The 25,173-nt window shown below is 39.9% G+C and overlaps 1 protein-coding gene across 5 annotated transcripts in view; it reads left to right on the top strand.

The window, feature by feature from the left end:
* The window catches only part of HECW2 (HECT, C2 and WW domain containing E3 ubiquitin protein ligase 2), a 367,339-nt gene that overhangs the window by 162,416 nt on the left and 179,750 nt on the right, over nucleotides 1-25,173 (top strand). The window lies entirely within an intron of this gene.

The following is a 25,173-nucleotide window of genomic DNA, read 5'->3' as shown; positions in this document are numbered from 1 at the left end:
TGTGTATATTTTATTTAAATTATGAATTGCAAAACTCTCAATGTATGAATGCTCATCAAGAAAGCCTGATTTTTCTTTTCCTACATCAAGATTTATAAAACAATAATGAAATACTATAAATGGTCACATTTTCTCAATTTACTGTGTAAAATCATTACAAGAACCACATTAATGCCTTAATTACAAACAAAACTTGAACTGGGTAGAATCAGATGGATCCATTGACCTCAGCACTGGGGAGTAGGTGGCTAAGAGGATGGTTTTGGAGTGGGGGTATGGGACAGACCTGGATTTAGATTCTGGCTCTCCCATTTTGTTGGTGCTTGGGAATTATTTAACCATTCTGAGCCTCAGTTTCTTCATGTACAAAGTTGGAACAATATCAACTTTACAAAATGCAAGGAAGATGAAACGAGATGCCATCTGTAATGTGTACACACAGGTAGTTGCTTTATGGGAGGTAGCTGCCACCAGCCCCACCCCCACCCCAACATTGTTGAGAGCCTACTATTTGTCTGCCACTAGGCAGCAGGACACAAACATGGATCAGCTCACATTTTCATGGGGTGAGAAAGCTGTGGGAATGGTGCAGTGTGTTCAGAACAGTATTACAGAGGCCATGAGAGCACGGAGAAGGAGCAGTTTAATGCCTGAAGTGGGTTCAGGGATGGGAAGTGTATGGGAGGGGCTTCACCAAGAAGGTGATATTTAGATCCATCATGAAATAGAGATTTTTTTTTTTTCGGTGTTCACTTGAAAAATGTCATTCTAGGGGGTGGGAATATCGTATGCATGTGCCAGGCATTCCTCATGAAGGGCCTGCCTATGCTCTACTTGAGGATTGCACCTCGTGTCCTCTTGCCTTTCTGCCTGGCTGACTTCTGGGCATCCTTTTAGATAGGAGTCAGAAGCCACCAACTCTGAAACAGTGATGTGAAAAAATTCCTAAGGAAGCAGGAAAAGGGACTCTTTCAGAGCTGATGACTCTGTGTTGTAATTTATCTTTTTCCATATATGTGTCTTCAGCCACACTCTTAGCTCCTTCACTGTGTCCTGTTCGTGCTGTATCCTGAGCACCATACCCAGCTCCTTGTGCTGTATTATCCATATGGATTAATTCATTTCATTAAAGAGTAGGTTTTAGGCTAGAGCAATTATGACATTAAAGTAAATACTTTTTTATTGAAGATTATTCCATATTATGTAGTTTTCTCCTAATGATTTTATTCAACAGATTATTTTTGGTATTCATTCATTCATTCATTCATTTGTTCAACAATATTAAGAGTTTACTATGTACCAGGTATCTGAAAGAATTTTTTAAATATCTATATGTAAGATCAGAGCTAAAGGACTGTCATTCTAGATTTTTTTCAATTATGTAAAATATTGGCCTTTTGCTTCCTATTTCCTTACCCATGGATTTTATTTTTAGTAGAAAAGCACTGTATGTTTAAATAGAAATAAATTTATTCCTTAAATTCAGCATGTTTATTGCTTTATATTCTTATTTTTTTTTGTCCTGTCTTGTTGTCTTATTCCAAAAATAAGCATCTGCTGCTCTAAGCAATCGTGCATGTTTTTCTGAAGTTGTGTGTGGTTTGGCATGAAAAATATCTATAGTACTTTTGACATTCTGAAAATGTACTTACATATTCACAATATAATTGTTACACCTCTAGTACAAATAAGTGCTATTATGAAATTACTGATGGATCAAGAAATGATCATCCTTTTACTCTACAAAAATAAGTACTACATTTTTGGGGGGACTATAGTTATAGCACTAAGCAAAAATATTATATAAGAAAATATGTTACTGAAAGACTACCTGAAAAAAAAAAACCACCTTGAAATTTCCAACTGAGAATTTACATTAAGTTAACCAATAGAATTCTAAATATTGATTACATATCTTTTTAAAGCATCCAAATAGATAGATTATTTAAAGTGTAAGTCGGTGGCATATTTTTGATATGATAAAACATTCTGTGTGGAAAGCAAAGGCTTAAGAATTCAGTGAACATCTGGAGGAGGTTAAATTCTTAGTTTTGGGCTATGTGATTGCCATTTTTTCTTCTGTTCACTTTAACTACCAAAACCTGTCATTCCTGAGCCATTTCAAGGAGAGAAACAAGGTGAACTGTGCTATGCCTGTGACCTGTTGTAACTGCTGATTTGAGCAAGGTTACAGATCAGCATATGTCACGTAACTTAGAATTTTCTGGTCCATCATGTGATTCATTTGCCTGAATGGAATGCTATGAAACTAATAAAATTTCTTTTAAAATATCATTATTATTACCTGTAAAAGTCTAACTACAGCAATACTGCTAAGATAAGCAGCAACATTATCATCTTTGCATTATGTGATGCTATCCATGGAGCCTCCAGAGTTCCTCACGTTCCATAAGTTTGGAAACTCTTACTTGTTTAAGGAAATTGAATGCTGGTAGTGAAGTACTGTATTTTTCCTCATTTGGAATCATTAAAATGTATTATTCGTCTGTTGAAATTTATTTTAAAACTTAGAGTCATAGGATTTTTAGATTCAGAAAGGAAGTGAGTGATCATTTACTTCATTGGCCTCATTTTCCAAATAAGAAATGAGGGCCCAGATGAATTAAGTAGTGTGTCCATGGTTGCCCAGTAAAATAGTCGGAAAAAAATAGTGTCTAATAGGAATTTCCTCCATGGTGGAGTTACTTTTTAAAGGAAGTTAGGTGCTAAAGTCAATTCTTGCAGGTGATTTTTGAGTGTAGTCAAAATTACCCTTGACACACCCTGTGGGAAGGCAGTGTGGCTTAACAACGAGTTCAACACAGCCAGATTTTCTCCCACTGTTGGAACAGACTGCCATGTTAGATGGAGAGCCAGAGAAGAAGTTGGCTTGTGTTTAGGGGCTGTTTTTATACCCAAAACCCTATCATTTAAAACTAAAATTCCACCCAGCCTGGTGGGATGCTCGGAACAACTGCATAGTTCACACTCCCTCAAGGGCCGTACACTCGGGCTGGAATGGTTCCCGTGCTATTTGGATTGTTCTCTTTCTCAGTCTCTCCGCTTGTCCTGAGCGGGCTGTGTGGTTACACAGAATATGTGAAAGGAGCATTTGTGGTGCCTCCTCTGAACATCAGTTCATCTTTGAGGATTCAGTAAAGTTTGATGAGTCAGTTCCTTTAATGGAGGCTTGGAGAGATTTGTTTGATAAATTGTTTTTTACTAGTTTTTATAGCACTGTCTAAAATATCTCCCCAATACTTACTGTCAGTTTGAGCAGTTCTTCAGTGAAAGAGTTTTTTCTTTTAAAGCTATCAGTTCTTCAGATGATTTCCCTTATCAGATACACAGAAATATTTTTTGTTCTGTTATTTCTTATGCTTCCTTTTCAGTGCTGCACACCATTCCTTGGGATTTGAAATCCACAGGGCTAAGTGTGTACCACCAACTCTGGGCATAGGAAAGGCTGACATGATCTAATATGATTGTTTAGGGTACAAAAATTCCTTTGCCATAAAATTTTAAACCTACTCGTCTTTCTCTAAGCTGTCACTGATGTAATTTATTGTTTCCTAAAGGCAGATGTGACCAACACCAAAAGTGTCGATGAGCTGAAGTATTTCAAATATTCAAATATTTCAAAATTTCTTCAATATCTCTACTGAGAAAAGGACATGAAAAAGTAAATGATGTATATGGAGAATTCTATTTATAAGAGGTTACAAAAGAACCCCTTTACCTCTACCGTTTACCAAAACCATGCACTTGCAAGTCAACAATAACTCCTAGAAGTCGGGTACCAGACCTGCCGTCGGTCTTCACTGCCTCCTCCCCACCCCCAGCCTTACGCGCCGTCCACTGCCCTTTCTTGTTGAGGCTTTTCTCTTCATTGGCTGTGACACTGTCCTGGCTCCCCCTGTTTTCTGGTCATTCATTTTTTCCTCTTTACTGAAACTCCTTTCTTTCCTTATCCTCTTAATATTTATTCTTCAGGCCTTATTGTGAATTCTCTTCTTTTTAATAGCTGTCTCCTTGAATGATTTCATTCACTCCCGGTCTGTGGCCAGTCAAAGCAGAAAGCTTCATTTCTGTTCAAGGGTGACTGCAGCCGTCTCTTCCTGGCTCACGAGAGCCAGTTCTGCACATTTCCTCCCAATTCTGCATTCGGTGCCCTCACATTGGTGCATGAAGTCCGCTGTGGTGAGAGCATTTATACCCCAGAAAGGGGCAAACACTGCAAATCAGGGCCCCCCCGACCCCAGCTAGCCCAGGGCCAGTTTGCCAGCTCATCACTATCTAATCCCACCCTCTGTGTGAAGCTCCCAAGGTCATTTCTCTCTGAATATCCTACTCTTTCCTCAAATTCAGCTTGTTGTGAGCAAATGGACTGATGTGCCAAACCAGTTCTTCTTGATTTCTCTATTTTTGTTAATGGAAATGCTGTTTTTTTTAGTCTCTCAAGCTTGAAAACCTTCCCAAGGTTTTGACTCCTACCCCACTCTCAACCTGCACATCTAATCTGCTGTTAAGTCATGGAAGTTTTAAGTCAGCCAAGTTTCCAACTGGCACTGTCACATCATTCAAGTCTCACTTTGTTTAGGTCTTTATCATTAGCTTCCTCAGTAATCTCAGTCTAACATACTTTTGTCCAGCCCATGTTCTACGTTATTGCCAAACATTTAATAAATAAAAGTTTATTTTTGCCAGATATATAAAGTGCTTGGCATAGGACTTGGTTAAATAAAAGTATAAGAAATGTCAACTATGATGATGATGATGACAATGATGATAATTAAACTGTATATTTCAGCAAGGCAAAGAACATATTTTTCTCTTTCTATTTGCTGTACTGGCAAGTATGGCCCATTACTTTTGGATAAAGTATTTGTTGAGTTAAAGAAAAAAAACTAAACACTATATGTAGGAAAATGTGATGAGGGAAATTGTGCTTCAAGGATTAATAGCCTCATTAATGTGCAAGGATGTTAAAATGGAACTCATCCGGGATCAGTTTCAACTGAGGCCCCAGGTGAAACGTGACAACCACCTCCACACTCCAAAGTGGGATGCTTGCCCACCCAGGCAGGACTTGGGAAGGAGTCCTGCAAGGACTCATCACGCTTACCTGGCCCTGCAGGTGAGAGGGGAGTTGCTGGTTTGATGGAGGATTCTCATGACCCTTACCTGGCCCTGCAGGTGAGAGGGGAATTGCTGGTTTGATGGAGGCTTTCTTTGGGGGTATTGTCAATGTGCGCGGGAGCCCGTTCTCTCTGTCAAACACGTACATGCTGGAGAGAAGCGGGGTGCTTCCCTCCACCTCAAGTCAAGTGAGAGGGCTGTCAGAAGAACTGCTCTGAGAGCCTCATGAGTGTCCTCTGCAGTGTGAGGGACACAGTGGACTGGTGTCTGACCCACACCTGAGGACTGTAAAGGCGAGAAGCTGTGGCTGGAACTCAGAGTGAGGAGAGCTCGCTGGCAATGGCCTACACTGTCTGAGTTGTTGGGACGAGAAAGCATGTTTTTTGTGGACCACAGGGCTGGTGTGGCGTCATTGTCACACCTGCTCCAAAGGCCTCCTTGGAGGAGCTGATGTAACGCAGGGGCCATGCAGAGGGACGGGATGGAAGACCTTGGCAGAAAGAGGCCGAGTGTGCTCCTGGAGGCCAGGCGTCTGAGGGGCAGAGGGTTGTAAGTGACCACAGCGAGGAAATTGCAGGTGAGAATTGCCAGAAATGGGGTATCTCTCCAGAACCCAGGAAGTGTCTCCTTGAGAGAAAGATCCTCCCAGCTCACAGAGAGCCTGCACCAGATGTGGCAGTGCCAGCTCAGTCAGACCTGCTCTGCCTCCTAACCTCTCCTTCCTCCACCACTGTCACCCTGGAGGAGTCAGACACTGGTAGGGAGTAGAGAATACAGCCACGCCTGCTTTCTCCGAAGGCCATCTGCCTGAAGCGGGCCTGAGCTGAGACAGAGGGCAGGATTTCATTTTAACTGAAATTCGGAGTTTTGATCATGACTGGACATTTTCTTTACAGACTTGATGTAACCAGAGGACTTTTCGTTGTCTCAGAATGATCAGAAAAGCCGAGGGGCCTGCTCTCATTTCATCCAATGGCGAGCGCAGAACCAGTCCCACAGCCAGATCAGAACAGGCAGCAGAGTAGAAGAACAACTTGGCTTTACGTCGTACCCAGCGAGCCCTGCCTGCTCGGTGTCATAGTTCACTAAATACCCAATTATAAAATTTATATGGGAAACTATGGGGTTAAACATTGTCTTTGGAATTTGATGTGGAAAAGACATGTTGAGACTTGTTTGGCGTGATTTTCAAGTTGCAAATTAAGATGTTACAGAACAGGGGCTAGGCCTGGCTTTAGTCTTAGATTTAGAGGTGAACTTGAGCTCACCGCAACTGGGCAAAGTGGGATGGAAAATGGGACTGTTAGGGAAAATGTCGCCTTTCTCTGTCGCTTGCTTTTAAGTCCAGCCGACTGACAGCTCAAGTCCCCTGGAGAGAACCACTTTTGAAGAAATATGCATGTGGCATCAGGGTCTGATCTATTTATGGAAAAGCAAAGCATTTCACTCAAAAGCAGCAAAGAAGAGAAAATCAGAGGACGGTGTTCTCAGGGCTTTTTGAGGCGTTGGTGGGAGACAACCGGGTGCGGAGGTGGATGGCGGGGTAGTGATCATCGCCAACAACAACAAACAACACATTGAGGCAGAACCCGCCTCAGTCCTTGAGGCGTGAAGCACACAGTGACAGCAGTGAGGCCACCTGTCCCTCAGAACGGCCTTGGCTTTCCTATAGAGACCAGCACACGCCAATAGGCTAAGAGGAGGGAGGCATGGTGTGGGCCGGCTGTGCAGCTGTGGTAAACCTCAAAGAATGAAGGGAGAGCTCCAAATTAGAGAGTGGAAAAGAAAGCAGAATTAAGGTTTTAAGATTTTGGTCTTCCCTCCAATTTATCCATGATAATATGTTTATGGTGCTTTTATATTTAGAGACTTCTTTCAGGAGCATTTCATGTAATTCTTATAGCAGCTCTCTGCCTGATTAACTGTGCCACCTGATGGTGGAAACTGGGTGAGGAAATGAACCAGTTCGGGTAGATGGTAACAGAATTTGATTGAATTTGTCTTATAATTTCCTCATTCAAAGGGCTCTTTCCAGTGTACCAGCCTTTAGTGCTGTGTTAACAAAGTGGGGTGAGAGGATTTCAGATTGTTTGTGGATGATATTTTTAAATTTAATAGTGATGTGTTTATTTTTAAGATTATCTTATATTTTTGGCAGGAATACTGGTTTTCCATTAATAGACTAAGATAAACTTGTTTAAATAAAGAGTAGAAATAAAAAAATCCTCAAGTAAATAGCGCTACTGAGATGTGTCAGTAATGTGAACGGGCCTGTGCACACGTGATGTTTAGGAACCACTGGTCTAAAGACTTATTGGCCAAAACATAGAACTTATAATTTGATTACATCCTCTGAACGTTGTTCTGGAATTATCTCTTGTGGCTCAGTCCCGACCTCACAAGTGGATTATAAACTCTTTGTGAAGAGGGACTGTATCTTATATAACGTAGCTGTTATGGGTTGAATTGTGTCCTTCCAAAATTCGTATGTTGAGGTCCACACCCCAGTACTTTAGAATGTGACCTGATTTGGAGATGGGGTGTTTACAGAGGTAATCAAGTTAAAGTGAAGTCATTGGAGTGAGCCCTAATCGAATATGACTAGTGTCCTTATAAGAAGGGGAAATTTGGAGAAAGACATGCCCTATAGGGAGAATGCCATGTGAACGTGAAGATGGCTATCTCCAAGCCAAGGAGAAGGGCCTGGAAAAGATCCTTCCCTCACCATACTCAGAAGGAAGTAACTCTGTTGACACCTTGATTTCAGACTTCTAGCTTCCAGAACTGTGAGGCAATAAATTTCTGTTGTTTAAACCACCCAGTTGGTGGTACTTTGATATGGCAGCCCTAGGAAACTAATACAATAGGTATTTGCTTAAATACTGGGAATGTAACTAAATAAGAATTCTTAAACTGAATAAGACAGTCTTCTTCCAGTGTAATTTTGATCAAACTCATAAGAAGTTTCAAATTAAAAATGCCTCCTCAGGAGCTTGAAGGCTTTCCCGGGCAGCCCCTTCTCTCTTTTTCTACTTCAATAATGCTCCCCCCACTCCACCCCTGCCCCAGTGCCACCGTCTCCTGAGCTTGGCACCCTCTGGTGTGTCTCCTTCCACGTACAGTGCCCTAAATGTCTGGACTTTGCCGCCTTGAGTCATGTCAAGGCCTGTCCTCCTTTCCATGAGGCCTTGGTATTGAACTGGATTGCTTTTTTTAACTTCCACTGCTTTTTTAACTTTCCACTGTGGTTTTTTGATTTTTTCTGACCAGAAAAAAATCTGTTACCTTTAGAAGTGGTAGCACCCACTAAAGAGAAAGGGCACTATTTGAATTCACTGCAGAACCTGGCCCTTAATTAAAAGATGCTGCTGCCTCCTGCTGAGCTGTTGCCTTGTGTGGCATTTGGAGCTCAGGGTCTGCATGTATCTGGGTGGGCTGCTGTTGTCGCAGCTGTCACTATGCTGCACCCTTACCGCTTGTGGGGTGTGCCTTCCACTGGATCCTGTGAGTTGACAGACTGGCTATGGCTTAATCATGTTTGGATCCCCAGTGCCTAGTACCCGATTCAAATTCAATCACAATCTGTTGAATCAATGAGCATTTTAAAGGAGAACTGAGATTCAGTGTCCTATAGGCTGTATTTTGATTTGACATACAATTAAATTCTGGATATGATGCGCCTGAAATGTTCTTCTAGTCTTTAGATTCAGAATCTCGTTGATTAGGAGACTGCTTTTAGTCCTGAACTGGATTCCCAAGAGTTTATAGATCCTGTATTTCTAGGGAGCTTTAGGAATTGTTTTCAGTGGTTTAGGAAGTGATCTATTTAGGCACAGCAGATGGACCTAAATAACGCCCCCTTTTTTTCGTGATCTCTTAAAGATGTATTTCTATGAGTTAGATTGGATGTATATGATCATTTTCTAGAATCCATTCTAATTTAAACCACTCTGTCTATTTTTACGTTCTGCTCTCTCTGAGTTTTTAAAAACCTAGCTGTCAGCACGCTGAGGAATTGGTCCTCCTGGATGATATGATACTTCTTATCACTTTTAGGATCATGTCCACATGCAATGTTGCCATTTACCAATTAAATACTTCCCTCCAAATGTGTTATATGCATTTTTATTTTGAAAAGCAAGACAATGGAATGATGATGATGTTTACAAATCCTTGCATCCAGAAATGAGAACACTTGGGACAGCAATAGCAGTTTTGCATCTTTTCATGATTAAACCTTGCACGATGACCCTGCCGTCCTGTACTGTAGGATAAATCTGTGCTGGCTTGTCAGGGGCAGCTATTTTGAGGAGTTCTTGATGCTCTGGGGGAAACATTTAACTAAATGTTGTTGCACTTGTACCAACCTCGGGTTGATGAACCCCAGACTTTACTAAACCAGGGAATTCACTTTAGCGGATCCTTCATGATTCTTGTGCCAGGTTTTGTGGGTAATACACAGTCTCTACCTTTAAGGGACTTACTGTGTAGTGGGCTCAGGATGGTGGCTCAGGTTTGAGGCTGGAACCCTGGTGTTAGCGTGTGTGCTTATTCTGGCCCCATGGCACTTTCACTCCTGTCCCCAGGTCCAGAGGGCTCCTTATTGAACCTCACCACTGCAACAGGACGTAGGAGTAGCACCTACTTGACAAATATGGCCAGGAAAGCTCTGTGAGCCTTTAGCCTAAGTCTAAAGGAAACACTTGGATCAGCTGGAGGCTTTCTGAAACTTTCTTTGATGCAACTCAATAATTAAGAGATCCTGGGAACTTTAGAACTATGACCAGGTTTGAGTATGGTTGGTTGGCCAAATGCTTGAGACTGAAGTAGTGCCAAACTGTGCTCTCACAAGTAGAGAGAAGATTGATCACTGTCTTGGTGGTGCCCAGCTTCTGTTTCATGGAACATTCCCTTTAAGAAGACCTCAGGAGTCAGGGTAGGTATGACCCAGAGAGAGACACATAAAATCCTAAGTTTTGGATCCTAAAGAAATCTTTGAGCTCACTTGTTTAACTTCTCTTACATTTTAGTCAGCAAAACAGAGGTTTATAGGCCTCCTCCAGTTTTAATGGCCTATTAGTGGGAATGTCTAGGGCTAGAATTCAGATCTGCTCTTTATTTTCTGTTGGTCTTGCATTGTCTGTTTTGCCCAAGTCTTTATAGCCAAGCACTGTGTTCATGGTATGTTGATAAACTGACTCTCTCTTTAAAAAAATACCCTCTGATTTGTAGTGTTTATAGATTTCCGTGGTATAAATACTTCTACCAGGACCAATTTCAAGCTACCAACAATCTAACAACCAGCTTTCAAAATTCCAGAAACTTAACAGTTGGCTGCAGCACACCACTGATTGTATTCTCCTACCTGTTCTTTTAGGCATTGCTGGTGGCATGTTAGTTACCAATTCCTTGTGAGGTAGGTAGACCCTGTGGTGATGAAAGGTAAAATAGTGCAACTAAGGGCCAGTTCATTGATTGGCTCAGTTAAAATGAGTCCAGCATTCCCTGGGTTCTGATCTCTTCATAAGACTCTGTAGTCTTCTTCAGTTAACATATGATAATAAATACTGGCTGCTAAGTGGGGTATTTCTTTTGGTTCTAAAGCATTTTTAGAAGAGTCATGTTGTGGGACTTAGAATTTACTATTCCCGAAGATCCTGCATCTTGAAAGAAAGTCCAGTGGAGGAGTGCAGAATATTTCCCATGCATCTCGTCATTTATTTATGTTTGACTACTACCACTGCACCCAAACCCAATGTGGCACTCCTCCATCTAGCTATTTTGAGTTTAGAGACAGGAGTGGGCAAGATACTGGGACAATGTCATCATAATCAGAACTGCTTACAGTATAACAGATTCTAGAGCTGGATTGACGCTGTAGATAATCATCACCCATACTCTAGATGAGAGACTGATGGAAACCTGCATAACCACACTGCTATTGGGAGTCATCATTTGGGATTGTAACCTGTGATTCTTGTACCCCATTCAGTGTTCTTTCCATGACACCATTATGACTATATGGTTTTTTCCCCACATTCAGAGCATGGAAAGAAATATAGCATATGTCACTAGCCTCTGACTTCAGATTAAATAAATCTTAGATTTTCTATATGACCTTTTTCCATATTAACAAGTAAAAAGTGAACTGGAGTACTGATTTGGAGGACTGCCTAGGACTCGTTTAGCCTTCCTGTCAGTGAAAGGACTCAGAAGTTGCTGGATGATGTGAAACTTGAGGCTTTTCAGAAGAATCATGAAACGGTTTTTGCATACACAGAATGAAATCTTCATTGTTGAGATATGGAATAACCTGTCTGTCTTGCATTGAGAGGAAGACTTGTCTCTGATGTGAGTGTTCAGTGAAATCCATCAAGCGCCGAAACACCTACAATGTTCCATGTGTGTGCTAGGCACTGGGAATACACAGGTGAATAAAACAGCAGCTTTGTTTTCTAGGAACATACAGCCTGTGGGAGAAGAGACACGTGAACAGATAACTTGAGTATAATCTTCTAAGTGCAGCACATGCACAGAGCACACGATGGCAGCAGGGTACAGTTCAGTATGTTTTCATGTGTTAACCTAGCCTCAGGAGGAAGAGCACTGAGCAAGGAGTCCAGCAGTTAGGTTTTGGTCCCAGCACGACACTGCCTGACTGACCTGGTATAAATCATTTAGCATCTTTCTCTCTGTTGGAGAAAGGAAGGATCTTGGTGAACTCCTAAAGGTTATCGGGAGGGTTAAACAAATGTCTATGGAAGTGTTTTGAAAGTATTGTCTGCCACATAAATGCAAGTTATTATTTTCATTTTGGAAACAGGTAATTTTTTTTTGACCAGAAAGCTCATATTCTTTGACTAAGCTCTCCATATAAGCATTCATTATAAATATTACTTGAGTACCCACCTGGGGCTAGACATACTTCCATGTCCTGGGCTACAACAGTGAGTAAAACAGAGTGGGTCTCTGCTTGTGGAGCTTATATTCTAGAAGGGAAAGACAGAAAATCAACAAATAAACAAGAAAAAGATCAGATGGTATTTCAAGTAAGTACAATGCAGATAATAAATAAAAGCAGGGTAATATGATAAGAATGATTGGGTAGACCTTATGCTGGGAGTCGGGAAAGACCACTCTAAAAGGTGATTTTTAAGCTGAGTGACAAGAAGGAAAAAGCCATGCAAATATCGGAGATAAGAGCTTTCTAGACAGAGGGAACAGTTCTAACAGAAGTCCTCGGCAGGAGCGAGCTTGGCAGCTTTCAGGCACAGAAAGAGGGCCGGTGTGGCTAGAGCACTGTGGATAAGGGGGAGGTAGGACATGATGGGGGTCAGAGAAATGGGCGGATTGGATCACAGAGCACTTTGTCAGCCAGCGTGAGGAGTCTGGGTTTTATTCCAAGTACAGGGGAGAGCAGTGAAGGGTTTTAAACAGCAGAGTAACAAGGTGTGATTTTCTAGAAGATCGTTTTGGCTGCTGGTGGAGAATGAATTGTAGGTCGAAGTCTTGTGGCAGAGAGGTGAGAGAGAATATGGGCTTATAGCAGAGAAGTTCATAGGAGTAGAATGTATATAGGGTGTTATTGAAGGTGCTATCAAGAGAATTTCCTCATGGCTCAGATATTGAGTGCTGTGGGAAAGAGAAGAATCAGGGATGGCTCCTTAATTTTTGACCAGACTAGTTCAAATTACAGAGGGAGGAGTAATTGTGGGGAATGAGAAGGAAGAGAAGAGGCAGTCAAGAATTTTTCTGTCTGTGTCAAATTTGACATGCCTGTTATACATCCAGGTGGAGATGTCAAGAAGGAAATTGGGTCCATGAATCTGGAGTCTAGGAATTGTTGACAAATAGACGGAGCTGGAGAAGTGTAACCCTGCACTACCTAGAGGGGGTCTAGGATGGAGGCTGAGCAGAGGGGAGAAGGAGTCACAGAAGTCTGAGAAAGAGTGGGCAGGAAAGAAAACTATGAGAATGAGGTGTCCTGGAAGCTACGAGAAGAAAGTAGGGTAATCAAGTGGGAGAGAAGTAATCAACCGTGTCACTCAGAGCTGAGAGGTCAAGTACTGTAAGAGTAAAGTGACCATTGGGCTTAGCAACATGTTGAGGGAGATCATTAGTGTCTTGACAAGATTGCTGGGGATAGAAGTTGGAATAAGGTGAGTTGGGGAGAAAATGTGAGTGAGAAAGTGGCTGTTTTGGCTGCAGATTATTCCCTCAAGAAGTTTGCTGTGAAGGGGGATAAAGCAATGGAGTAGTGCCTAGAGGGACATTTGGAATAAAGCAAAGGCATTTTTGTGTTTTGTGCTAATGGATATGATCTAGTAGACATTGTCCAGATGACATTGGTGATGCAGGAGAGGAGATAATGGCAGGATATAAATCCTGGAGAAGATGAGAGCAGATGGGATTTAGAGCACAAGTCAAGGGCTTGGATTTCAACAGGAGCAGGGGCACTTCATCCAGAAGAGCAGAAGAGAATGTAAAGAAGATGTGTCTAGAGGCAAGTGAGTGTAGATCTGTCAGTGAAAAGGTGAGTCTGTTTGCTTTGGTTTTTTTTTGCATTTGAAGGTGGTAGAGAGGTTGAGGAGAGAGGTAAACGTGTGATACAGTCTCCTAGGGGAGTGAGCAAGTATGTGTATTAGAGCAGTGTAGCAAGGTTACCTGGCAGTCTTGAGTCCTGTGCAAGATTTGTGGTCATGAGTTTACAGTAGGACTTGAGCATCCTTGTGTTTGGTTTTGTTTTAGTTTTCCACCAGCTGGGCTGCAAGGATGGTGTAAGTAGGTAGCTAGGTTTAACTACTATTGAGCTTTGCCACGGGAGTACAGCAGAAGGGGAGAAGGAAGATGGAGTTAGAGGGTAGGTATAATAGATCAAGGAAGCTAGAGGGATAAGGAAGATATTGATGACTTGGGGGTGATTGATAGAGCAAATGAATTGGAGGCCTTGAGATGGAAAGATTTCTGGAGTGGGAACACTGGAGCTGGTGAGCTGGAAGATCAGGAGGTATTTGAATACACAAATATGCCAAAAGACAGGAAATAATTTCCAAGATGATAAAATGAAAATCCCAGGAGTAAAAATCGCTTTGGGGTTTAATGCAACTATTTTGAGGGTTTCGCCACAATAAAAACAGTGTCATTACATTCTCAAGTTATAAACTTTTGACTAGGAGAGGCATTAGAAGACCCTCCAAACCTTCCTGGCTGGTCAGGACAGGTTTATTGGGTGTTGGGAAATGAGAACATCATTTTCTTCTACTAAAAGACTTTGAAAAATCTCTTTATTCCTACATAACCCTAGCAGACATGGCACAAAGAAGCACGACTAATACTTTGGGCAAGTGACTAAACATTCATGGGAGAGTCATAGGGAGAATTATGCTATTTAGCTATTAAAGTTCTTAGAATGGGATTCATCCCCAGTCTCCAGGTCCAGTACTATGTGTCTCCTTACCAGCAACAATGGTTTAAAAAATCAGGTTTATCCAATGTGGATACTACTAGTTACTACAGACACTCCAGTCGTAAGAAAGCTGTTTATTGTATGGATGCAAACAGAAAACTCTCTCCTGGAACTTAATTGCATGTGGTGCCTTGGTTAGCCAGCCACAGCCAGTAAGCGGTTCCATTGTATGTTACTAAAACCAAACATCACCTAAAGCATTTATCTTAGGTGAATATGAGGCTTAAACCACATTCATGCAACATAATTTTAAAAGAAATTCTGAATGCTATAGAACGTGTTGACAGTGTGGTGCTGAGGTAGGGCAACATGCTTGATATGCAAACTGACTGAAAACCTGAAAACGTGAAACCTGAATCTGGCTACATATATTAAGCTGAGACACAGACGCGTTTCTATTTTTTGTTTTTTAAATTTCCTTCAAAATATCTGAGGCCCTATTACATTTTGTCATTCTTCTTCCTTGTGTATTTCCTTACACCTCCTGGTCTTATAGCCATGGTTATCTTATCTTCCCTGCAGAGAATGAATTTGCTAGAATGTTTTGGGTCATTTCTTTGAGAGCTTTTCAGCATTAGAGTTTTTTCACTGACAACAGATAGCTGTAAAACTTCAGGGAAGTGACTCAGTCTCCTAAAATAAATCACGTAAGTTGCTGAGGACTTTGTAATCAAGTCAAATTTTGCAGAAATGAGCCCCATAGTATAAATGTCTTTTTGAAAGGACATTTAAAGAATTATGGCATCTTGAAGATCTAAAAGTTTTCACTTACTGAATCTCTTTCATATGATGAGATGAATTTTTAATGGCAGAGTCTACATTTCCTGGGAAGTCTTTTTAATAGTCTATATGTATACCTGGGTATATGTGAAAAGCAGAAACATTTAGCAATCCGTTGCTTTAATCGCATGATTATGTTCCCTAAAGTGTGTCTGTTAAACACTTTCTTGTACGTTAGATCAACTGTCAAATAAAGAATCAAATACAACATTGAGTTGAGCATCATTTTGGTAGCCTGTGACTATTTGCTACTTACTAGCTCTTTCTTTGACCACATTCTGCCTTGCCCGGCACAGTTAAAACTGGTCATCAGTTGGGGAGAGCCACAGAAGGATAAAAACTCCGAGGCAAAGAGGTCCATTTGTTAGCTAATTCTTACTCTGTTTGATTTACAAATATTTAAATTTCTTTCATAAGTATGTGTTTGATCTCCCAAATTAAATTGTTGGCCATAGAAATTTTGTTTGCTCTCTTACAGTTTGTTTTTTGGGGGATGTTCTGGCCTATTGTCAAAGGCCCACTGTGGTAACTTGTATTAGTTACCATGAAAAACACATCGTTCAATATGCTGCATTATTCACTCTGAAAAAAGCTGTTAACGAATGACAGAGAAACATTATGGAGCGTGGTATCTCTCAGGGGGACTGAATAATCAAAGCAAAAGTGGATGAAGTAACCCACGGTGTGGAGGTGGAACCGGGAGCAACATTTATGGCTAAAAGTCTCTCGCTTGGATTCTCATGTTGGACAACAGTTCCAAAGTTTCTTTGACTAGGAGTAAAAATTATACTGCTTGTGAACCATCTCCCCAGAAACTAAATCCAAGGACTATTAAGTGGCCAGGTACTACATAGCTGCTTGATGATTGAATTTCTGACTAAAGCTTGCATTTCTTTTTGCTTTTAGTAAGTTAAGATTATTATAGCAAGTTTCTCTCCTTGGGATGCCTAGTTATGCTGGTCCTCTCTCCATTTGATGATCCTACAAACAGTAGCCATCCCTTGATGGCTTGTTTTCTGTTGGAAGTCATGATGAAGAAAGCGTTGCCATTAATAAAACTTTTTCTTTAAGACGATGAATAGAAGCTCTTTAAATGTTCATATTTCCTTTTTAAACATCTGTGAATGTATATTCACATCTGTGCATAAAACCTCTGTGAAAGGTGTATTGTTACCTAACGTGATATTTTGATATATTTGGTAAGAGGAGGGGATGATTCATATTTTTAGAGGTAGAGTTTTTAAAGAAATATTTTATTTAAAAATTGCTACAAGAGGGCCGGCCCGGTGGCGCAAGCAGTTAAGTGCATGCGCTCCGCTTCAGCGGCTCGGGGTTTGCAAGTTCAGATCCCGGGCGCACCGTCGCACTGCTTGGTAAGCCATCTTGTGGCGGTGTCCCATATAAAGTAGAGGAAGATGGGCACGGATATTAGCTCAGGGCCACTCTTCCTCAAGAAAAAAGGGGAGGATTGGCATTGGATGTTAGCTCAGGGCTAGTCCTCCTCACAAAACAAAAAAATTGCTACAAGAGTGTTATATTTTTTGTAAAATTTTGAGCAATAAAAATTGTTTCTGTTTCTTCACCAAAGGTAAGAAGTATTAATGATGGACTATATATAATAATACACATACATAAACACAGATGCACAAATAAACTTTTAAGCAAAAAAATGTATCATGCTAGACATATTCTTCTGTAAATTGCTTTTGTTTTCACTTTGTAGTACATCTTGGACATCCATCTATCTCAATATTTATTGTTTGAACTTCTTCATAATACTCCCTAATATGCTTGCACCATAATTCATTTAACCATTACACTATTGATGGTTATTTGGGTTGGTGCCAGAATTTCATATTACAAATAGTGCTGCAGTAAACATTCCTACACTTACATTTTTGAGCATTTGTGTTAGTATTTCTAAAAAATTAATTTCTAGGCGTGGAACTGCTGAGGCAAAGAGTGTGCACATTTAACTTGAGGGATACTGCTAAATATCCGTCCAGAAATGTTGTATCAATTTAAAATCCTGTTATTAAGCATGAAATCAAATTAAAAATTGCTCAAATGATAGAGGTTACAAGTCTGCTGAATGATTAGGGCACACATCACGGATGGATTGGTATACCTTTTTAGATTTCACAGAAATTTAAAAATTGTATTTTAAGTAGACTGAAGTTTCATATAAGAATAGGAAATTATTTTAAACTTTTGTATTTTGCATTTTCTGAGAATGCAGGTTAATGGCTCAGAGAGAGGGCAAAGAGTCACCATTTGGTCTTAGAAGAGGAGGTGAGTGAAGGGCATCTGTCAGGAAGACGCTATCTGGAACAAGATGATATTTAGTCAGGTTTTCATGATTTTTAAGTAAACCAACAGTGACTGGGATTCAGTCCAAGAAGGTCTTTGTGCTGGGACAATGCATATCTTTAGGCTCTGGAATAGAATAACAAAATTTCCTGTGCATATTTTGTTTATAAAAATAACCTCTTTGAAAGCACATTTTCAAGTTTCAAGTATCCCGTGCTTCTGAACTATTTCTAGGCTATCCTGTTTCAGTCAAAGGGCTTGATTTTAATACAATACACAAGCTTATCTTTTCAACTCAAGAGCAAAATCCTATATCTTTTCCAGAGGTATGCAGGCATTAGTCACGAACCCTGCTCTCCTTCCCCCCACACGAAATCCTTCCTCTGTCTGTGCCGCTTCCTTGCTGATGTATGTAACAGGAGGATGCAATTTCTCTGCACTGTTGGCAGTTATAATTAGGCTATCCCTTTCGGAAAGACCTCAAGAATCCCATAGTGAAGGTTACAAAGGCACCAAACACTATTCGCTGTGATTAGAAAAATTGTCCAAAATTTGAGATTTGATTCTTAGATTTATGAAAAAGCTCCCGAGAAACTGGCCTGAGGGAGGGAGCCAGTTAATTTCTTAGAAAACAAATTTTCCATGCTTTCAGATTCTGGCATATTTTATTATTGTAGGGGGTACCCACTTATTAATTACTCTCGTAATTCAATTATAGACAATATAATTGTTTACTACTCTATTAGGACCTTCTCCAGGAGTTTGTTTAAATCCAGAGGACCCCTTCTTGTGCCGAAAACTTAGCAGTATCTAGTGCCGAAAACTTAGCAGTATCTAGTGCCACTATTCTCTTGCTTAGAAAACATCAGTGGACACGGCCGTGAAAGGCTATTGAACCGTTTGTTTAAAGATGTGTTAATATTTGCTTATAACTTGAAATATTCTCTTGAAAACTAGTTAGGCCTACAAGTTCAAGCATCTGTCAGTCCCACCTAGGAGACCGTGTGGTTAGAGCAACAGTGTTGATGTTCAGTAGGCCAGGGTTTGAATCCTACCTTTGTCACCTATTAGTGGCTTGAACTAGTTATGTAAATTTACAGTTTTGTCATCTGTCAAATGGGCACTGTAACTCCTGTGGGATTGAGAAAGAAAGGAATAAATGTTTGTGAAGTGTATAGTGCTGTATTTGACCTGGAGGAAGATCTTGATCAGAGTTGCTGTTTTTGTAGTTGGTACTTCGTTCTCAATTTTGTGAAAACTTAGAATTGTACTTCCCAGAAATTTGCACCAGAGAGTTCCCACTGCAGACAGTGGTGAATAAGTAACATTGGAACATCTGGAAGTTTAGCTCAAAGTAGTCTGCGACTAGGATGGAATTATTTGAAATCTTGTTTTACCTCTTTGTAATATACATATGCTTTCATATAGAAATGCTTTTTTAAAATTACTAATTAAATTACTTAATGTTGCTTCCCTTTCTTCTTTAAATCTTTGAAAAAAACTTAGCCTCCAAAAAATATGCTCCATGTTTGTAATGGGACTGGGGGTGCCCCTGGCACACCAGAGTGTTCTTCTGGGTTATGCATGCTCAACTTGAGAGCCGTAGCCTGTGGTTGAGAATCACAACCACAGCCTTGAGAACCACAGAGAGGAACTCTAGGACTATCGAGGCCTGTATGCAGTTGTCATTTTGAGATTAAGAATGGATTTTTTGGCCAATACGTCATCACTAATTGAAACAAAATTGTGTAATAACATTGGATTGTAAACATACGTTGGTTTGGAAGCCATACTTGTATCTCTCTTTTAGAAATTTATTTCTCCTCAGAATTATTGAGTGCCTGAATCTGTAGAACACTATGAACCTTTCACTCTCACTGTGGAGACAAGCTGTGGGGATACAGGATATCCAGAGATTCATAGCTGCACACAGCAATGTATGAGGAGGTGAAAAATGAGTGGTGTGGCTAGTAAATGACCTGTTTAAGAGAGAAAGATTTCAGATTGGACTGAAAGCCAGAAGTGGGTTCATAGAGGTTCATAGAAGACTTGATTAGAGTTTGAAGAACGGGTGGGATTTTGTTGATTGAAAAAGAAGGTATCGTAGGGGTATTTCTTCTTTTCCTTTCTCATGTCCAAGCTGTTTCTAAGTCTTAACTGCTACATCCTCTACCAACACCCAATTTATTAAAACCTATAGCAATATCTCTTGCTTTCACAAAGACTTGTAGTAATTATATAGCATCTCCCCCCGTTGAAATTGTTGACCGTGTTTATTTAAACTGTCACATTTTGCTATAAGTGTCTCTCTGTTTCTCTGCATGCATGATCAAGTTATTTTTTTCCCCACTGACTTGGCTGTGTTGTTTTGTCTTCAAAACCCTTAACTTGACCATTAGCCTTCCTTGTCAAATTCTGAGTCCTTCTCATCCAGTCAAGATTGTTTCCAGGCCCAAGTGTCCTCTCTCATTCCTTACATGGACACATTCTGAATTCCTAGGCCATTTATCCTCCTCTCTCCCTGCCGACCACCCCCTTCACCCCCACATTTTTTCCGTTCTATGCCTCCTTTCCTCCCGTTTGCTAGCCTGAAACCACCTACCCCTTCTTAAGAAAAACTCCACTTCCTGCTGATGTATCTCAGGAAGGGCATGCTTTCTGCAGGGCTGTCTGAGCTTTGTGGAAACTAGCCCTTACTACTATTCGCTTCACTGTGTCTCCAGTGAGCCCTTCCATGAACATCTTGAGTGCAGGTGAGGAGGATGAGGCAAGTGACTCAGTGGTATTGGGGCATTCTGTTGAGTATTATAGGACTCAACATCGGAAGCATTTGGAAAACAATGTCTTGGCGTGTATGGAAGGAAATGGTAGCTAAACAAGTCAGCGGAGACCTATAACCTAAGGAATTTGACTACTTTCATGGGAAAACAGATTGTGGCAAATTGAGCACCTTAATAAAAATGGGAAAGGTGCCTTGAGTGTTTGCAACTAATGATGCTGTCTGCCATTTGGTGGGGGATGAAGGGGGTTCTGTCGTGATTACCTGTGAAGTTATGCAGAGAGCTAGCAAACCTCTTAAGCATAAACAGAATATGTTCTTTAAAAAATAATGAAAAGAAAGAAACCACAAAAACCAAACTCACTTACATCCTTACCCTCCACTGCCTTCCCCTCCCCAAAGAATTTAAGATTTGACAAATCCGGGTCCCTAGAGGCTGCCTGGAACGAGTTTGTGTGTATAGATGCAGGTCATTAAGATGATGTGAATGGGGTAGGTACAGTGGCCCCAGGAAGTGAGTGTCAGTAAGCTCTTGGGGAAGTGAGTGGAAGGCTTACTTTCAGAAGAAGTGAGGTTTCTCTGGTACCTGCATCATATTAGGCACTACCTTATTGATGCCTTCATTTGTTCTTCTGGAGCAGAAAGCAGGGACACAGTGTCTTTCCTCTGTCATGCCAAATTGGATAAACAGCTCCCATTCTTCCATATGTAGAAGACTTCACAATGGTGGTTTTTGTTTTTTGTCTTTTGAATTGGAATATATGCAAAACTAGGCCTATGTTATATCCACAAGACAAAAATTGCTGGAACTGGCAGGGACATTGCCACAGTGCCAACTAGGCCACTTGACTCATTCCTGTCCCCTTCTTGACCTCTGAACATTTCAGCTTGGTCACCACCGCTAAGGAAATGCCTGTAGGCAAGTCTCTAGGTATCTAGGTATTTAAGGGCATTAATTTGAGGTGTATTTCTCCAAAAGGAGACACAATAGGGATACTTTTATAGCTTATGTTGAACATTTAAAAATTATTCTTTAGAAGATTGCAACAATCATATACGTTGCATCCAGAAATGTATAAGAATGCCTGTTTTTACATGTTTGTTTTTTATCTCCTTCACTAGACACTCAGTGAATCTTTAAAAATGGATTTCTGAACTCTTCTCTGTGTGATAATTTACTGTCTAGTTTTGGTTCTGTATATATTTTCTCTCATCACTCTGATGAAAGAGATGTAAATCACTTTGTAGAAGTAGATCACTTTGATGGAAAGAGACTCTGGGAATTGACCATACATGTTTATCTAGAAACTATCTCTGTAGTTTGAATTATAAACTTCTCAATTATTTTCATGCTATTGCTTTTCCTTGTATATTTTTTATTGTATTTAGACATGTAAACCCTGCCTTCCACATTCTCCCCTACGCCCAGCCGCTGGCAACAACCATTCTACTTTCTGTCTCTATGAATTTGACCGCTTTTAGGTACCTCATACAAGTGAAATCTCAAAAAATTTAGCTCACGTTCATCTATATTGTAGCATATGTCAGAATTTCCTTCCCTTTTAGGGCTGAATAACATTCCACTCTAGGTATAAACCACATTTTGCTTATCCATTCATCCATCGATGAACAGAGGGTTTCTTCCACCTTTTGGCTATTGTGAATAATGCTGCTATGAACATGGGTGTACAAATATCTGTTAAAGTCCCTTTTCAATTTTTTTGGGTACACACCTAGAAATGATATTGCTGCATCACATGGTAATTTGATGTTTAATTTTTGGAGGAATCGCTGTACTGTTTTCCACAGCAGTTGTACCAATTTGCATTTCCACGAGCAGTGCACAAGGGTTCTAATTTTTCCCCATCCTCACCAATACTTGTTTTTGTTTTTTGTTTTATAATAGCCATCCTAATGGGTGTGAAGTAGTATGTCATTGTGGTTTTGATTTGCATTTTCCTAGTGTTTAGTGACGTTCAACATCTTTTTATGTGCCGATTGCCCATTTGTATATCTTTGTTAGGGAAATGTCTATTCAAGTCCTTTGTCCATTTTTTAACCAGATTGTTTTTTTGCTATTGAGTTGTAGGAGTTCTTTATATATTCTGGATATCAATCCCTTAACAGATATATGATTTGCAGATCTTTTCTTCCATTCCATGGGTAGCCTTTTATTCTGTTGATAGTGTCCTTTAATGCATAAAAGTTTTTGATTTTGATGAAATCCAACTTATCTATCTTTTCCTTTGTTGCCTGTGTTTATGGTGTTATATCCAAGAGATCATTGCCAAATCCAATATCATGATGTTTTCTCCTAAAAATTTTATAGTTTTAGCTCTTATCTTTATGTCTTTGATCCATTCTGAGTTAATTTTTGTATATGGTGTAAAGATCCAATTTCATTCTTTTGAATGTGGATATCCAGTTTTCCCAACACTTGTTTAAAAGACTGTCCTTTCCCTATTGAATGGCAAACACTTTAAAAAATAATATTTGTAAACCCATTTTTTTCTTTCTCTCAGAGGGGCATTGTAGAATATTGGGCTTTGGAATCACACAAACCTGAGTTTAGATGTAGCTCTGCTATTAATTATGCGATCTGGGTAAGTTAATTGACAGTTCTGAGCCAGGATATTGGATGGATCATCCTTCTGTCTGGCTCCTGATCTACTTCTAGATGGTCTGAACTCTGTGTGGACGAGAAGGATGGTGTTTATTGACTTGCTGAAATTAAAATACCAGCACCAAGTTCAGGCAAAGAAATGGAGGAGGTATATTATTCTCAAAGTCAAGATACAGCAGAATTTCGTTTCCCTTTATCTAATTGATTTATCATATACCTTATGTAATGAGAGAAATAGAAAGCAAATTCTACTCTACCTTTGCTCTTACTATCTGTAATATTTTTTCTGGGATCATAAAAGTTTTATATGCAAAGAATGATGTTTTCATGTCTTCCTTTTCTCTATTTATTTACTGTTGTTTCAACAGTGTTGATTTCTTTTGCTTTTGTATTTCTTTAATCTTTTCCAGCAATATTTCTGAAACATAGTGGTGGCATTTGGCATGTTTATGTTTTATATTTTGTTGAAGGGAATGATTCATGCTTTTCCATTACCTTCTCCTACTTCTGAGATTTATAAACTATTATTTTGATGTTTTGAAAGATAAATATGTATTACATTGCTGACAAAACACTAACAAACAAATCTTCTCTCCTAAGTCTTTGACTTGAACATTTACTACTAAAAAAATAAATTTCATTTATATAACACATTTCCTTAAGTTTTTGTACATAGCATTTTAAATAATGAGTATAAAACTTAAAATGAAAGAACTAAAAGGATCCTTAGAGATCACACAGCCCGGACACAGAAAGTAGGTTTTATCTTATGTGCCAATTGGAGCTGAATAGTAGAAGTTACATAGAGTGCTGTTTTAGTAAGATTGAGGCTTCATTCTGGAAAGAGTTGTATAATCAATTAATGTTATTTAGCATGAGTAGGAGATGGAGAACAATATTATTCAATTTTATTCTATTCCATTACCAATCTTAATATAATCTATTTTATAGGTTTAAAAAACTGAAAATGATTTGCACAGATTTATATAGCATATCTGTAGTGGGCTGAATAATGTCCTCCCAAAATTCACATCTACCTGGAACCTCAGAATGTGACTTTATTTAGAAATTGGATCTATGTGGATATAATTAGGTAAGATAAAGTCACACTGGATTAAGATGAGTCCTAAATCCAATGACTGGTATCCTTAAAAATAGAGGAGAGGACAAACAGAAAGATTATAGAGAAGAAGCCCAGGTGAAGACAGAGGCAGAGATTGGAGTGATATAGCTACAAGCCAAGGAACACCAAGGATTGCCAGCAACCACCAGAAGCTAGGGAGAGGCAAGGAAGAGTTCATCCCTGGAGCCTTGAAGAGGGAGCGTGACTGTGCCAACAACTTGATTTCAGACTTCTGGCCTCTAGAACTCTGAGAGAATATGTTTCTATTCTTTTAAGCTACTCAGTTTGTGATACTTAGTTATGGCAGTCCTGGGAAGCTAATATAATATCTGGGACTAGAATATATAATACATCCTTATTCTAGTTCCAAAGAGTTAAGCGCAGCATGAGAGAGAGAGAACATAGAAGAACAAAACCTTGAAAAGTGGAAACTCTATAGGATTACACTTGATAAACTTTTGGGTTCCAAATGTAAGATATGATGATCTAAATTATACATTCATGAAAATTAAATATTATAATGAGAGCAATATCAATTCAGTACAAAAATGGCTCAAGGAAGTTCTTGATTGAGTGCTATATCAGTCAAGGTCCATGCAGGATGCAGATGACCATCTCAATTTAGGTAATTTGAGGAGCCTTTAATACAAGGACTATCTACAAGGATATGAGAAGGGCAAAGGAAAATCACAAAGGGTGATACAGGGCTAGTAACAGTGGAGTGGGGTACCATTACCACTCCTAGGCCTGAAGACGCAAGAAGAGGGGACAGTTACTAGAACCTGGGTAACAGAGAGCCAGGTGGAGAGAGTCACCTAGTAGGAGCTAGCCTCCAGGGGAGCTATATATTTAGGACTGGGAGTTTAATATCCCAGCCTTACTCTTCTCCCTCCCATCTATCTCTTGCTGTTGCTCCCTGTTGACTAAACCCAAAGCAATCTTGAAGACAAAGG

Source organism: Diceros bicornis, chromosome 10, assembly GCF_020826845.1.
Source record: "Diceros bicornis minor isolate mBicDic1 chromosome 10, mDicBic1.mat.cur, whole genome shotgun sequence".
Taxonomy (NCBI): Eukaryota; Metazoa; Chordata; class Mammalia; order Perissodactyla; family Rhinocerotidae; genus Diceros; species Diceros bicornis.
The sequence above is the reverse complement of the archived record's forward strand: the minus strand, read 5'-3'. Positions and strand labels throughout refer to the sequence as shown.